General features: G+C 40.9%; 1 long non-coding RNA gene across 1 annotated transcript; it reads right to left on the reverse strand.

Moving 5' to 3' along the window:
- Positions 1-451: 451 nt before the first annotated feature.
- Positions 452-15,647, reverse strand: LOC132377384 (uncharacterized). Its single transcript, XR_009506616.1, has 3 exons — positions 15,549-15,647; positions 5,364-5,534; positions 452-536 (listed from the first exon to the last, which is right to left on the reverse strand). It is a non-coding gene; the product is annotated as an uncharacterized LOC132377384 (long non-coding RNA).
- Positions 15,648-17,444: the final 1,797 nt, after the last annotated feature.

Raw genomic sequence — 17,444 nt, forward strand, 5'->3', positions numbered from 1 at the left:
TAAAAGCCACAACGTATAAATGGCTAAAGAGCTTTCACACAGTAGCAACTTTTGGATGGTTCTTTAGAGAAAACAATGTTTGAAAAAGACAGATTTTACTACCAGATGCTGGTTTTGGCATAGATAACTTAATGAGGTTAAGGATAGGTCTTAAAAATATCAACTTTTGATTTCTTTTCCATTTGACATTTGTTTTATCCAGTTGTACTAGTGAAACGTCTTTGTAGAAAAGTACACAATTTAAAAGATAACGGAGCCAGCCAGTTGAATGAAACCTTGCAAACAACGCAGTGTCAATTAAGCATGCTCCCGTAAGAAAGATTCAACGCAGTCAGGAGTGGGCATGCAGGGGAGCTTCTCTTTTTATAAATCATCCTACTGGCATTCTGCTCATCTTTATCCAAAACAATAATAATTTTGAGCTTTTGCCTAAATGTGAGAGAGAAGCCCTGGCAGAAATCTGGACCTGCAACCTGGTGAAGCAGTGGACGGCAGAAAAGAGAGGGCTGGCGTGTGGAGTGGCAAGTTGAGAAACTCTGAAAAATAATCAAAAAGAGATTTAGAGAATAGCAATAGGGAAGGATAGAAAAAGCAGCTCGGGCCCCTCTGGGAACTCTCTTTTCCTGAGTCATAAAACCCTTCTGGTTTCCCCTTGTCTGGAATCACTGTCCACAACACTAGAAACAGTATGTTCTTATTTTCCGTTTTGAAAAGACAAACAACCACGAAAACAATTTTAGGGTAGTTTTAGTGCAGAAGAGAGAAAATTTTCTTTGCACCAAATTAATTAGGATATTGGGGAAAGGGACAAATGCTAGGGGGAAGGGCGCCAGCAGTGACAAATGTTGCCAGGAGTCCCACCCCACAACTGGCTTTCAGTCATGACCGCCGATGCACCAGCCTCAGTGAAGAGTGGTGAAGAATAGGCCTGCTTTAGAGTTGATTCAATTGAGCAGATCTGTATTGAATATTTATGACAGTCTTCCTGCAGATTCAGAGAATTACGTGGCCTAGGCAGATTTTCTAAGGCAGTGCCGACACTTTGATCTTCTAGGGGCTCTGACATCTGTTCTTGTCGTCTGCACATTTGTACGTTCCTAGCAAAGCTCAGAGCAAGACCAAAGAACAGCAATCTGAGGCCCCAAAACTTGTCCAAAACAAACAGAGTGGAGATTTACACTTATTGAGATAATAGCATTGCACTAATGCTAGCCAAGAGGCCATCGGCCCATTTGGATTATAAAATATTCTATGTGCTGCGGAACAGAGAATATTGTTTTAGAAATGAATCCTAAGCTACCCCAGCCTTGCTGGCCCTTGAGTGCAGTATTATGGCCCAAGTTATGATGGCTCTTAGCCCCCATATGGAACTTTAGCCATCACCTCCTAAAGGGTTAACAAAAGGGTGCTGGGGTAGCAGAGCCCCATGGCTCAGGAACAAGCCCACCCTCGCTCGCTGGCTCCAGTCTCAGGCCACTGTGAGGTGCTGGTGCTCATGAAGAGAGCCCACCCTGCAAGGCCTGGCTCACCTCTGCAGTGACATCTCGGAGCCCCCGGGACGCCAGGGCTAGCCCATGGATCAGGGAGGCTAGCGGGGCCCACGTGCCAAATCTCGGAGACTGGGCCGAGAAGCCACTTGTTGCTTGACTCCAAGCTCTCAAGCTCTTTCATGAACACAACTCCTGCAGCTTCTGTCCCGAGCACTCTCACGTGGGATGTGCTTCCCAGCTTGCCAGCCCACCCATTTCGCTCTCTCCCAGCACCCTCTGGCTCTCACAGGCCTTTCCACTTGTGAGCCCTTCATTAACCCAGGGGATTGGCTGCTGGTGGAATTTCAAGCACCACAGCAAGTTACTGAGAAAGGGGATGGTGTGGGGGAGGTAGGGGAGGCCTATTCCCCTCTCCAGTCCCACTCTGGGAGGAGTCGTCTTCTCCACGGGAGCACTCCCCTCCCAGATTCTTGCAAGACTGATGGCTCACTCTGGGTAAGACTCATTGGCTTCAAGTGGATAAGCACCATTTGTTGAAAAAACGATTTTTCCCCCACTGAGTAGTCTTGACACATGGGTTGAAAAACAATTGGCCATAGATGTATGGGTTTTTTTCTGGACTCTTTGGATTCCACTGGTCCACATGTTTATCCTATGCCCATACTATTGGGTTGGCCAAAAAGTGCCTTCAGTTTTTAAGTAAAAATAAAAGACATTTTTCATTTTCACCAAGAACTTTACTGAACAACATATTCACCGTTTTGTTCCCCTACCTTCTGCCATTTTTCAGGCAACTTCATAATTCCATCTTCCCAAAACTTTTTATCTTTTTGAGCAAAGAACTGTTCCAGGTGCCTTTTACAGTCTTCCAGGGAATTGAAATTTTTTCCATTAAGAACTTCCCAGCCAAGCTGTAACAGTTTTTGCCTGGTCATCAAAGAAACATGCAGTCTTGCGTTATCCTGATGGAAGATTATGCGTTTTCTGGTGACTAATTCCAGACACTTTTTGTCGAGTGCTGCTTTCAGTTGGTCTAAATGGGAGCAGTACTTGTTGGAATTAATCGTTTGGTTTTCCGGAAGGAGAAAACCAATCCCACCATATACACAACATCACCTTCTTTGGCTGAAGACCAGCCTTTGGTGTGGTTGGTGGTGGTTCATTTCGCTTGCCCCAGGATCTCTTCCGTTCCACATTATTGTACAGTATCCACTTTTCATCGCCCGTCACAATTTGTTTTAAAAATGGAACATTTTCATTACGTTTAAATAGAGAATCTCATGCGGAAATATGGTCAAGAAGGTTTTTTTCCCTTAACTTATGTGGAATCCAAACATCAAAGCAATTAACATAACCAAGTTGGTGCAAATGATTTTCAGTGTTCGATTTGGATATTTCGAGTATGTCGGCTATCTTTCACATGGTATAACGTTGATTGTTCTCAATTATTGTTTCGATTTGATGGCTATCAACTTCAGCTGGTCTACCCGAACGTGGAGCATGGTCCAGTGAGAAATCTCCAGCACGAAACTTCACAAACCACTTTTGACACGTTCGATCAGTCACAGCACCTTCTCTACACACTGCATAAATCTTTTTTTGCGTTTTTACCTTCCTTGAAATAATAAAGCATAATATGCTGAAAATGTTGCTTTTTTCTTCCACCTTCACTATTAAAATGGCTACACAAAAGTTCACCAATTCTGATAAGTTTTTTTTAAATGCATGCTGATATGACAGCTGTCACAATACAATCTAACAAAATTGTTTCGAATGAAGTTAAAGACAACTAAGTGCTACTAGAGCCATCTTATGGAAAAAACCAACCGACCCTTTTGGCCAACCCAATACACTATCTTGATTACTGTAGCTTTGTAGTAGGTTTTGAAATGGGAAATATGAGTCTCTAACTTTGTTCTTTTTCAAGGTTGTTTTGGCTATTCTAGATTTAAAACGTTTCCTACACTCTCCATCCATGCTGTGAAACTGTGTTCTCTCTCTGAGATGCCCCATACAGAGAACTAAAGAGAGCAAACAATGTCAAAATAGCTTTACCTTTATACTCTCTTTTCTCTGACTCGGTTATTTCATTTTAAAATACAAAAAGATCTTTCTCCTTCTCTCTCTACATTTCACTCCACTATCTCCATGGACTTGTACCGTATTTCTCTATTTGTAAAACCCAGAATCCATGTCCATATAAACATGGGAAAAGGCATCTATATCCCCTTTCTGCCAATGTCATACTTCCTGGGAAAATTCTGAGATGATTCTAAAAGGCTAGAATCCCTTAGAGTCTTGTATTTCACATAAAGAACAAGTTTAGTTTAGGGACCAATTACTTCCATTTGGGGTTAACGTCCTTAAGACGTTTAACTCTTTCTAGAGAATTAAAACAAATAGCATACGCACAGCAGTTACAAAGTGAGAACAAGAAGAAAATCTATTTTAAGAGTCAGAGGCAATGTACCTTTCTGAAAAAAAAAATGCTGTCTCTTTTCTATTTGGAATCAAACAGAAATAAATTTCTTAAACTATCTACCCTTCACAGACAAAATGTTGTGTGGTCATAGACCCTGGAAACAACCGTGTATTTGAATAGGTGCTTAGAAGAATATGAAGATATAGAAATGTGTGTTTCACTCTGTGAACTGATTTTGCAGTCAATACTCCAGTGGTTTTTGTTTCTGATAAATACATTTCACTAAACTAAATCTAACCAGGGTTTTCAAGAAGGCTACAGAAAAGCATAAGGCAGCGTAGATGGGCAGCTATAGGGACACAAGAAGCACCAGCAGCTCTCCGAAAAGTTATAAGTTTAACAGCTATATTGGGGGCAATAGATTTGGTTCTGAGGGCCTTTTCTGCTTTAATTGGCTTTCTTAGAACGTGCCAGAAGGTCCTCAGCAGCCACACAAGAGCAGAACACGAGCCCAGGCAAACCTGCTGCTTCAACTGCTCCCTAAATCCTTCCATCCTTGACAGCAGGACTTCTGCCCCATAAAAGGAAGAAATCAAACTCTGGATGCAAGGCCTGTATTTAAAGAGGCACGGACTCTGGGCAACTGTGAATCCTTTATCCCTTTTATCCTCCATAACAGAAACAGCTCTGAAGAAATTCTCAGAGATGAAAATAATTTCAGCTGAGGAACTTCAATTGGGAGTGACTGGATGTGTTCAGCGTGACAGAAAACATTCGGAGATACGCAAATCTATAAACCCCTAACTGCGTGGGATAATTGCATGAGATCAAAAGTAGCACAGCTTTAATTTAGAAATACATTCTTCAAGCACCAAGCCAAGTGCAAATAGCAGAGAGTAGCATGAGATGGGGAGTTTAGTGTTATTACCTAATCCTTGAAAGTGGGAAAAAAAAAAAAGGCAACAATGTTATAGTTGCAACCCCAGTTGCAAGGTTAGGACTCATTTAGAGAAAAAAAGAAGTGTATTATTAGATTCTGTTTCAGAGGATATCTAATAATACGGCAAACATTGGGATCAAATTTTATGACAAATAATGCTGACCGTGAGAAGCAGCGGGTGGTGTGATGCTAAACGTGTTTGGGGTGTGTCTAATTATTGATCTATTCTGGAGTAGCCGAGAGGTCAGTAGAGGTACTTACTGACCATGCACTGTTTCACAGTAGCTGTGTAGACCTTGGGTTTGCTGCTCTGTGTCCACGTAAACTTTTCTGCCTGAATTTTTTTTTCGAGATCCCCTTTCTTCCTCTCAGCTTTGACCACACCACAGGGCTTCCTCCTAGTGTGGGATGGATTTCCCGCAGAGATGGGAGCCGCTCCATCCTAAGGTCCTCTCTCCCTCCTCTGCTTCAGCCTGACCTTCACCCATGAAAATTTTCTTCAGGATCCTACCTTTCTTCATCCTTTAGAAAACCACACTCCTGGAGACAAGGCGAAAGGCGCGCGACTCCCTGAAACCCATTCTGCTTGGGAATGGCCTTCGACTGTGGATGGCGGTGGCTACGGGACCCAGAAGAGCAGAGCACTCTTCATCTCCACAGGGGAACATCAGCCTGAAACGGACTAACACCACAGGAGGGTTTTAAGTTCGACACAAACCAAGAGCATCCTAACAACAACCACAGATCTGCTCTAATATTACACAGAGAAGATTCTAGAACTTCTCCCCAAACCACTGACATATGGTAAAGGGGCCTATGAGGTTTAGATACAGGTCTGTTAAAACACACGGAAGGTCCAGAGCTATGCCGTCCAATACAATAGCCATGCCACCTGTGGCTGGTGAACACTTGAAATGTGTCCAGGGTCACTGAGGGACTGAATTTTAAATTTTATATAATTTCAAGTAATTCAAATTTTAAATTTGGAACGTGGTATAAAATATTTTTCTGTTAGACACAACTTTATTGTTTCAGTTGGACTACACTTGATTTTAACTGTTAGATCATGGAAGATACTAGTGTCATAGTACATCAGCACATATATTAATTCTAGTCTATATTAATAATTTTTAGCACATCAATTACATATTGAAATAATAAGATTTTTGATATATTGGGCTAAATAAAATATATTGTTAAAATTAATTTCATCTCTTTCTTTTTCCTTCTAAATGTGGCTACTAGAAAGTTTTACCATATATATGTGGCTTGCATTATATTTTAATTGGATAGAGCTTGTCTATAGGACAAGTGAGGTCTTCAAATATAGAACAACAAAGCTGTGGCAGATCTGGGAAGGAGAGGGGATTGGCAGTGGGTTACAATGCCGTTATTTCTTTGGTTTTTATCCAAGGATAATTTCTTTCAAATGGGGAAATGGAAAATGTTTAAAGTTTGCATTTTTTATTGTGTAACAATAATGCTTAAAACTTTTCATATATTGCCAACTGGCCCTCTGCCCCTAAAATAAATTCTTAAGCTAGGGAATAGAAGGACTTTGTGTACGATGGTCCAGGGTAGGATTGTCTGACCTACAGCCCCAGACTCTTGGGAGAACTTGGAGCTATTGCAAAGAGTCCACAAATCCATGTGGGCCAAGCAGTGTCTGTAGACTGAGTAAATAACCTCTGGTCTATACTGGCACTACAGTCTTTCAAAAGTGTAGGCGATGCCACGATTAATAAAATACAAATTCACTTTAACATGTTACCAAATTCATAGTAGTTAAGGGGTTATCATATATTCTCTCAGTCAAAAGACTCTAAAGTCAGCTATGCACACCTGAAGCGTTCGTTGGGTCTTTTCTAGCTCATTTGGTGCCTTTGTGCAAATTACAGCAAGGCAAGCCAGGGATTTCAGCCCCAGCTCATTCCCAAAGGTGTGATCTGCACAACAATACACTGCAGTCCTGATATATTTTGATATTTAAAAACTTCTTCAAACTGAAAAGGCTAAATTTGTATCCTGGAGAATGCTGTGGACAAAAAATGTTGCCTTCCATTTCAGTAAACAATGAATTTTTTGTTTTTTTTTTGCATCCATGCTTCTTTTTATTTTTTCTTTAGAAGGCATATGAAAGGAAAAGTATCAGTAATGCACTAATCTCCACAGCAAATCATGAGACAAACTGGATCTTGCAGATGAATATAAGGTGATTTAAGTATTATAAAAACATAACGGACATTGAATACTCTTCAAAAGCACGAAAACATCAATGGCCCAAGAGAGGGAGAAGACCTTTAAAGCATACTACAAATTATTATTTTTTTAAACATCTTTATTGGAGTATAATTCCTTTGCAGTGGTGTGTTAGTTTCTGCTTTATAACAAGGTGAATCAGCTGTACATATACATATATCCCCATATCTCCTCCCTCTTGCGTCTCCCTCCCACCCTCCCTATCTCACCCCTCTAGGTGGACACAAAGCACCGAGCTGATCTCCCTGTGCTATGCAACTGCTTCCCACTAGCTATCTATTTTGCATTTGGTAGTGTATATATGTCCATGCCACTCTCTCACTTCATCCCAGCTTACCCTCCGTCCTCCCCGTGTCCTCAAGTCCATTCTCTACATCCGCCTCTTTTCTTTTTAATTTTTGTGATTTTTAAATTTTTTTATTTTTTTGAATTTTTGAATTTTATTTTATTTTTTTATACAGCAGGTTCTTATTAGTTATCCATTTTATACATATTAGTGTATATATGTCAACCCCAATCTCCCAATTCATCACACCACCACGCTCCCCGCCACTTTCCAGCCGTGGTGTCCATACGTTTGTTCTCTACATCTGTGTCTCTATTTCTGCCCTGCAAACCGGTTCATCTGTACCATTATTCTAGGTTCCACATGCATGCGTTAATATACGATATTTGTTTTTCTCTTTCTGACTTACTTCACTCTGTATGACAGTCTCTAGATCCATCCACATCTCTACAAATGACTCAATTTCGTTCCTTTTTATGGCTGAGGAATATTCCATTGTATATATGTACCACAACTTCTTTATCCATTCGTCTGTCCATGGGCATGTAGGTTGCTGCCATGACCTGGCTATTGTAAATAGTGCTGCAATGAACATTGGGGTGCATGTGCCTTTTTGAATTATGGTTTTCTCTGGGTAAATGCCCAGTAGTGGGATTGCTGGGTCATATGGTAATTCTATTTTTAGTTTTTTAAGGAACCTCCATACTGCTCTCCATAGTGGCTGTTTCAATTTACATTCTCACCAACAGTGCATGAGGGTTCCCTTTTCTCCACACCCTCTCCAGCATTTGTTGTTTGTACATTTTCTGATGATGCCCATTCTAACTGGTGTGAGGTGATACCTCATTGTAGTTTTGATTTGCATTTCTCTAATAATTAGTGATGTTGAGCAGCTTTTCATGTGCTTCGTAGCCATCTGTATGTCTTCTAAGGAGAAATGACTACTTAGGTCTTCTGCCCATTTTTGGATTGGGTTGTTTGTTTTTTTAATATTGAGCTGCATGAGCTGTTTATATATTTTGGAGATTAATCCTTTGTCCGTTGATTTGTTTGCAAATATTTTCCCCCATTCTGAGGGCTGTCTTTTCGTCTTGTTTGTAGTTTCCTTTCCTTTGCAAAAGCTTTTAAGTTTCATTAGCTCCCATTTGTTTATTTTTGTTTTTCTTTCCATTACACTAGGAGGTGGATCAAAAAAGATCTTGTTGTGATTTATGTCAAAGAGTGTTCTTCCTATGTTTTCCTCTAAGAGTTTTATAGTGTTCAGTCTTACATTTAGGTCTCTAAACCATTTTGAGTTTATTTTTGTGTATGGTGTTAGGGAGTGTTCTAATTTCATTCTTTTACATGTAGCTGTCCAGTTTTCCCAGCACGAATTATTGAAGAGACTGTCTTTTTTGCATTGTATATCCTTGCCTCCTTGTCACAGATTAGTTGACCATAGGTGCATGAGTTTATCTCTGGGCTTTCTATCCTGTTCCATTGATCTATATTTCTGTTTTTGTGCCAGTACCATATTGTCTTGATTACTGTAGCTTAGTAGTATAGTCTGAAGTCAGGGAGTCTGATTCCTCCAGCTCCGTTTTTCTTCCCTCAAGACTGCTTTGGCTATTCGGGGTCTTTTACGTCGCCATACAAATTTTAAGATATGTTGTTCTAGTTCCATAAAAAATGTCATTGGTAATTTGATAGGGATTCATTAATCTGTAGATTGCTTTCGTTAGTATAGTCATTTTCATGATACTGATTCTTACAATCCAAGAACATGGTATATCTCGCCATCTGTTGGTATCATCTTTAATTTCTTTCATCAGTGTCTTATAGTTTTCTGCATACAGGTCTTTTGTCTCCCTAGGTAGGTTTATTCCTAGGTATTTTATTCTTTTTGTTGCAATGGTAAATGGGAGTGTTTCCTTAATTTCTTTTTCAGATTTTTCATTAGTGTATAGGAATGCAAGAGATTTCTGTGCATTTATTTTGCATCCTGCAACTTTACCAAATTCATTGATTAGCTCCAGCAGTTTTCTGGTGGCATCTTTAGGATTATCTACGTATAGTATCATGTCATTGGCAAACAGTGACAGTTTTACTTCTTCTTTTCCAATTTGTATTCCTTTTATTTCTTTTTCTGCTCTGATTGCCATGGGTAGGACTTCCAAAACTATGTTGAACAACAGTGGCGAGAGTGGACATCCTTGTCTTCTTCCTGATCTTAGAGGAAATGTTTTCAGTTTTTCACCGCTGAGAATGATGTTTGCTGTGGGTTTGTCATATATGGCCTTTATTATGTTGAGGTAGGTTCCCTCTATGCCCACTTTCTGGAGAGTTTTTATCATAACTGGGTGTTGAATTTTGTCAAAAGCTTTTTCTGCATCTATTGAGATGGTCATATGGTTTTTATTCTTCAATTTGTTAATATGGTGTATCACATTGATTGATTTGCGTATATTGAAGAATCCTTGCATCCCTGGGATAAATCCCACTTGATCATGGCGTATGAACCTCTTAATGTGTCGTTGGATTCTGTTTGCTAGTATTTTGTTGAGGATTTTTGCATCTATATTCATCAGTGATATTGGTCTGTAATTTTCTTTTTTTTTGTAGTATCTTTGTCTGGTTTTGGTATCAGGGTGATGGTGGCCTCATAGAATGAGTTTGGGAGTTTAATCACAGTTTCAATTTCATTACTTGTGATTAGTCTGTTCATATTTTCTATTTCTTCCTGGTTCAGTCTGGGAAGGTTATACTTTTCTAAAAATTTTTCCATTTCTTCCAGGTTGTCCATTTTATTGGCATAGATTTGCTTGTAGTAGTCTCTTAGGATGCTTTGTATTTCTGCGGTGTCTGTTGTAACTTCTGCTTTTTCATTTCCAATTTTATTGATTTGAGTCCTCTCCCTCTTTTTCTTGATGAGTCTGGTTAATGGTTTATCAATTTTATTTATCTTCTCAAAGAACCAGCTTTTAGTTTTATTGAGCTTTGCTATTGTTTTCTTTGTTTCTATTTCATTTATTTCTGATCTGATCTTTATGATTTCTTTCCTTCTGCTAACTTTGGGTTTTGTTTGTTCTTCTTTCTCTAGTTCCTTTAGGTGTAAGGTTAGATTATTTATTTGAGATTTTTCTTGTTTCTTGAGGTAGGCTTGTATAGCTATAAACTTCCCTCTTAGGACTGCTTTTGCTGCATCCCACAGGTTTTGGATCACCGTGTTTTCATTGTCATTTGTCTCTAGGTATTTTCTGATTTCCTCTTTAATTTCTTCAGTGATCTCTTGGTTATTTAGTAATGTATTGTTTAGCGTCCATGTGTTTGTGTTTTTTATTTTTTTTTTCCTTGTAATTCATTTCTAATCTCATAGCATTGTGGTCAGAAGAGATGCTTGATATGATTTCAATTTTCTTAAATTTACTGAGGCTTGATTTGTGACCTAAGATGTGATCTATCCTGGAGAATGTTCTGTGTGCACTTGAGAAGAAAGTGTAATCTGCTGTTTTTGGATGGAATGTCCTATAAACATCAATTAAATCTATCTGGTCTATTGTGTCATTTAAAGCTTGTGTTTCCTTATTAATTTTCTGTTTGGATGATCTGTCCATTGGTGTAAGTGAGGTGTTAAAGTCTCCCACTATTATTGTGTTACTGTTGATTTCCTCTTGTAGAGCTGTTAGCAGTTGCCTTATGTATTGAGGTGTCCCTATGTTGGGTGCATATATATTTATAATTGTTATATCTTCTTCTTGGATTGACCCCTTGATCATTATGTAGTGTCCTTCCTTGTCTCTTGTAACATTCTTTATTTTAAAGTCTATTTTATCTGATATGAGTATTGCTACTCCAGCTTTCGTTTGATTTCCATTTGCATGGAATATCTTTTTCCATCCCCTCACTTTCAGTCTTTAGGTGTCCCTAGGTATGAAGTGGGTCTCTTGTAGACAGCATATATATGGGTCTTGTTTTTGTATCCATTCAGCAAGCCGGTGTGTTTTCGTTGGAGCATTTAATCCATTCACGTTTAAGGTAATTATCGATATGTATGTTCCTATGACCATTTTCTTAATTTTTATGGGTTTGTTTTTGTAGGTCCCTTTCTTCTCTGTGTTTCCCACTTAGAGAAGTTCCTTTAGCATTTGTTGTAGAGCTGGTTTGGTGGTGCTGAATTCTCTTAGCTTTTGCTTGTCTGTAAAGCTTTTGATTTCTCTGTCGAACCTGAATGAGCTCCTTGCGGGGTAATCTTGGTTGTAGGTTCTTCCCTTTCATCACTTTAAATATATCATGCCACTCCCTTCTGGCTTGTAGAGTTTCTGCTGAGAAATCAGCTGTTAACCTTATGGGAGTTTCCTTGTATGTTATTTGTCATTTTTCCATTGTTGCTTTCAATAATTTTTCTTTGTCTTTAATTTTTGCCAGTTTGATTACTATGTGTCTCGGCGTGTTTCTCCTTGGGTTTATCCTGTATGGGACTCTCTGCGCTTCCTGAACTTGGGTGGCTATTTCCTTTCCCATGTTAGGGAAGTTTTTGACTATAATCTCTTCAAATATTTTCTCAGGTCCTTTCTCTCTCTCTTCTCCTTCTGGGACCCCTATAATGTGAATGTTGTGTTTAATGTTGTCCCAGAGGTCTCTTAGGCTGTCTTCATTTCTTTTCATTCCTTTTTCTTTATTCTGTTCTGCGGCAGTGAATTCCACCTTTCTGTCTTCCAGATCACTTATCCGTTCTTCTGCCTCAGTTATTCTGCTACTGATTGCTTCTAGTGTATTTTTCATTTCAGTTATTGTATTGTTCATCTCTGTTTGTTTGTTTTTTAATTCTTCTAGGTATTTGTTCTTTAATTCCTCTAGGTCTTTGTTAATCATTTCTTGCGTCTTCTCGATCTTTGCCTCCATTCTTTTTCCGAGGTCCTGGATCATCTTCACTACCATTATTCTGAATTCTTTTTCTGGAATGTTGCCTATCTCCACTTCATTTAGTTGTTTTTCTGGGGTTTTATCTTGTTCCTTCATCTGGTATATAGCCCTCTGCCTTTTCCTCTTGTCTTTCTGTGAATGTGGTTTTTGTTCCACAGGCTGCAGGATTGTAGTTCTTCTTGCTTCTTCTGTCTGTCCTCTGGTGGATGAGGCTGCCTAAGCGGCTTGTGCAAGTTTTCTAATGGGAGGGACTGGTGGTGGGTAGAGCTGGCTGTTGCTCTGGTGGGTAGAGTTCAGTAAAACTTTAATCCTCTTGTCTGCTGATGGGTGGGGCTGGGTTCCCTCCCTGTTGGTTGTTTGGCCTGAGGCGACCCAATACTGGAGACTACCCGGCTCTTTGGTGGGGTTAATGGTGGACTCTGGGAGGGCTCATGCCAAGGAGTACTTCCCAGAACTTCTGTTGCCAGTGTCCTTGTCCTCTCAGTGAGCCATAGCCACCCCCCGCCTCTGCAGGACACCCTCCAACAGTAGCAGGTAGGTCTGGTTCAGTCTCCTATGGGGTCACTGCTCCTTCCCCTGGGTCCCGATGTGCACACTACTTTATGTGTGCCCTCCAAGAGTGGAGTCTCTGTTTCCCCCAGTCCTGTCCAAGTCCTGCAATCAAATCCTGCTAGCCTTCAAAGTCTGATTCTCTAGGAATTCCTCCTCCCATTGCCAGACCCCCTGGTTGGGAAGCCTGAGGTGGGGCTCAGAACCTTCACTTCAGTGCATGGACTTCTGAGGACACTTATTCTCCAGTTTGTGAGTCACCCACCCAGCAGTTATGGGCTTTGAGTTTACTGTGATTGCGCCCTTCCTACCATCTCATTGTGGCTTCTCCTTTGTCTTTGGATGTGGGGTATCTTTTTTGGTGAGTTCCAGTGTCTTCCTGTCGATGACTGTTCAGCAGTTAGTTGTGATTCTGGTGCTCTTGCAAGAGGGAGTGAGTGCACATCCTTCTACTCTGCCATCTTGAACCAATCACTATGTCTGCGTCTTTATTCCTGTCCTGCCCCTAGGTTCTTCAGAACTTTTTTTTTTTTTTTAAGATTCCATATATATGTGTTAGCATACGGTATTTGTTTTTCTCTTTCTGACTTGCTTCACTCTGTATGACAGACTCTAGGTCCATCCACCTCACTACAAATAACTCAATTTCGTTTCTTTTTATGGCTGAGTAATAGTCCATTGTATATATGTGTCACATCTTCTTTATCCATTTATCTGTTGATGGACACTTAGGTTGCCTCCATGTCCTGGCTATTGTAAATAGAGCTGCAACGAACATTGTGGGGTACATGTCTCTTCTTGCATTATGGTTTTCTCAGGGTATATGCCCAGTAGTGGGATTGCTGGGTCGTATGGTAGTTCTATTTTTAGCTTTTTAAGGAACCTCCATACTGTTCTCCATAGTGGCTATATCAATTTACATTCCCACCAACAGTGCAAGAGGGTCCCCTTTTCTCCACACCCTCTCCAGCATTTATTTAAACAATGAATGTTGCCCAGCATCAAGCCATTAGCCACTGTAGCTGCCCCAGTGTTGTGCCCTGAGGGGATTTCAGGATGGAGAAAAACAGAATACTGGCCCTAGAGAGTTCAGATGCTTCTGAAACAAAAAATTCCAATAAGCCCAGACTCTTGCATCCTTCCATACATAGAAAAGCACTAAAATCATTATTTTGAGATGTCTGGTTTTTGTGATTAGCAGTAATCTTTTGATGTCTGACTACATTTTTTTTTTTCAGCAAAAACTCCTCTATATCTTGGCTCCTCCCTTACCTGTTTGGAACTGTCCCTCAGAGCTATCTGAGAGGCTGTCTCCTGGCCTGTAGTCCTCAGTAAGTTCCCTAAATAAAACATAACTCTCAACTTTAGGTCGAGTGTGTTTCTGTTGTTGTTGTTCTTGTTTTTTTAGTCGACAATACCCAACGACTATCAAGTAAGATATGGATGCTCCACTTCCCAGGAGCCCTGCCCTTGTCATTGTCCTGAGTCAGTGTCCCTGCTTTAGACCTGGAGCCTGGTGAGGTATGCTCCTGTGTTCTCAGCCAGGTCTCAGGGCCAGGGTGGGCCCACCATTGGCACTCACATCATCTATCCTCACAGGGACTGCAAACAGGAGCCAGTGGTCCCATGGCCCAAAAGGTTCTGGAACGAGCAAAGTAAAGTTGGAAGGAAGTTGGAATCAGGATCCTCTGACCTTTAATCTAGGAATTCACAGTGTAGAGAAAAATATGCTATTTCTTCAAAATGTGTTAGAATTTATTTAAATTTAGAACAGGGTTTCTCAACCTCTGCACTCCTGACATGTTGATAATTCTTTGTCATGGGGCTGTCCTGTGCATTGCAGGATGTTTAGCAGAGTCTCTGGCCTGTACCCTCTAGATGCCAATAGCACGCCCCTCCCAGTTGCAACAATCAAAACGTCTCCAGACATTGCCAAATGTCCCCTAAAAGGTAAAATTGCCCCGGTTGAGAATCACTGATTTAGAATATCAAAACATTTGTGGTATTAGCTTATTTTCACAACTTACATATTATAGCTGCGAGTATATGGACTTCAGACATATCTTCCAACATATCTGGAGTCAAATCCTGGCCCACACATTACTAGCTGTGTGACCTGGAGAAAGTAACTTAATATCTCTGCTCCTCAATTTCCTCACCTGTAAAATGGAGCAATAACTGGGCTGTTCTCATAGAGATGTTGTGAGGATTAATAAGACAAACCTCTTAATAGGTGAGATAAATATCAGCTAGCACACTCCCCAGCCCCCTTTTGTACTGGTCTAATACCTGATATTTATGGATTTAGTCTCATGTCAAGGCTGCCTCTGGTCTTTGAATTAGTGTGGCAACTAAGAACCCCCGAAGTCCAAGTACCAGGGTTCAAACTCCAGGTGCAGCCTGGAATGCACTGCTAAACCTCTGAAACTATAGTTTTTCATCTATTTTTAAAGAGAGAGATAATGAAAGACTCTTCCTTACAGGGCTGTTGTGGGAATGAAATGACATATTCAGAGGCTGAGATTATTAACCATTATTAGGTGCTGCAAGGCTGCACGTGAATGCAGGGAAAAGCAAAGGGAGATGTTTTATAAAATTCTGAGAAAATCCTAGTTTTTCTCAACCTTCCTCCCCTACTGCTGCCCCACCTCACCCCATCCCACCCTGGGTAAATTTTCTGGAACCCCAAAGCCCTCATACCTCATCTTGTGAACACCTAAGGGGTCATAGCAGTTCCTCCTGGCTACCTCTTGGGGATCCTCTTCCTGTTCCCGGAGGTTCTCCTCAGTCTCCCTGGGCTGTGCTGTTCCCAGGTCCACTCTGACGACCCCCAGGCTCTTACTGTGGTGAAGCCAGAATTTTCTTCATGCCACGATCACGCTGAACTGGACGCAATGCTCTTCCTGGCGTTGCAGTCTGTGATTTGGCCACAGATTCTCTGCCGAGTCTCAATTTCCTCACCTGTAAAATGGGGCAATCCAAGTACCCTCTTCTCCAGGAAGCCTCACCTCCTTCAGGAATGCTCCTCATTCCTGCTACGCTGGGCATGTCTCTATCCCTGTAATTCTACCTCCCTTTAAAATAAACCTGTTTCCTTTTCTAAACCATGAACTCCCTCAAGTCAAGGACTACGTCCTATTCATATTTATATCCCATGATGTAATTCCTGCCACAAGGCAGATTCTCAGTAAACGTTTGTTGAATGAATGAGTGGGAGAGAGTAGGACATATGATCACGTTCAAAACTCTAAGTGGGACAGGCTGGTATTTTCTTCCCTTCTCACTCTTCTCTTGCCTTCACTTCCCAGATATTTGCTGGGAAAATATCTTTTGTAAGATGAAGCAGAGACTGACGCTCGGTTAGCAGAGTAACTCGTGGATGCTCTGCTGAGAAAAGTGGTTAACGTTTCAAGATAAATGTGATTTGAGTTGGGGCGTTTGGTTTCTCTGGGGAAAACCTAAAGAATCTACTGCTGCCCCTTCAGACTGAAAGCACTCAGCTGGGAGGGCCCTGGGAAGGGCGGTCCAAGGGCAGATGGGACTGTGGGTGAGCAAGGAAATCCCAGTTAGCCTCCGGGGTGGGCTCCAATATGGACAGGCAGTGCCCTGATGGGAAAGGAAGCAAGAATCTGTATCATCCTCTGGGTTCCGAGTCTTCAAAAGCATCTAAGAGTAAGATTTTCTTTCTGGAAATCACCATACCTGGAGCCTCCCACCGTCACTCCCAACAAAATAACTTGACTTAATTAAGAGGGTACATTAAGAAAATGGACAACGTTGATATTATGGTTTACCTGCTGTGGTTCAGAACTACGAGGCTGTCCTTGTGGGTTATCCATAGAATGAAGGTTTGATTGACACTCTCCAAACTGGGAGACCACAGTTCCAGCCCTATTGGCACAATTTACAACCAGGTCAAAACTCAGATGACTGGGTCCCCATTTCCTCCCAACTTGCAAAAATGAGAAGTTTTATACTTCACTGAGGGTCAACTAGATGGACTAAAGCATCACGTTGTTGCTGTCATGGCAAGGATGCAGAATAAGAAACGGATCCTAACATGAACCCTGCCAATAATTTGCAGCGTGACCTTTTTTAAGTTACAACTTTCCCAGACTTCAATGTTCTGACCTGTTCAATGGAACTATTACTACTAGTTATACTGAGTTCTCAGGGATGTTGTAGAGATAAAATGAGACATTAGATTAAAAAACATGTCTAAATGGTTAGGTGCTGTGCACATTCAAGGTACTTTTGTTACCAACTTGTTAAATAACTAATGTGCAAAGGTTTCTCTTCATTCAATGGACTGCATATTAAGTGTGGAATTGCAGCAGTTGCTGCAGTGTTATTGGACAGCCAAGGGCGGTGGGCAAGAGAAAGGAATATGAAAACAAGAAAGATGTGCTCCATGGCCTTGAGGACCTCCCTGTGTCCCAGGAGGGATAAAAAGCACACACAGCAATAAATCTCAGGTGGAATGTGTTAAACACCAAAGAAAACAAACAAAGTATTTCTGGGGAACATCTTTCTTCTCACCATGCAGATCACCATCATTCACAACCAGCAAACACTGACCTCTTGGGAAGCCAGAGG

This window comes from Balaenoptera ricei, chromosome 13 (assembly GCF_028023285.1).
Source record: "Balaenoptera ricei isolate mBalRic1 chromosome 13, mBalRic1.hap2, whole genome shotgun sequence".
NCBI lineage: Eukaryota > Metazoa > Chordata > Mammalia > Artiodactyla > Balaenopteridae > Balaenoptera > Balaenoptera ricei.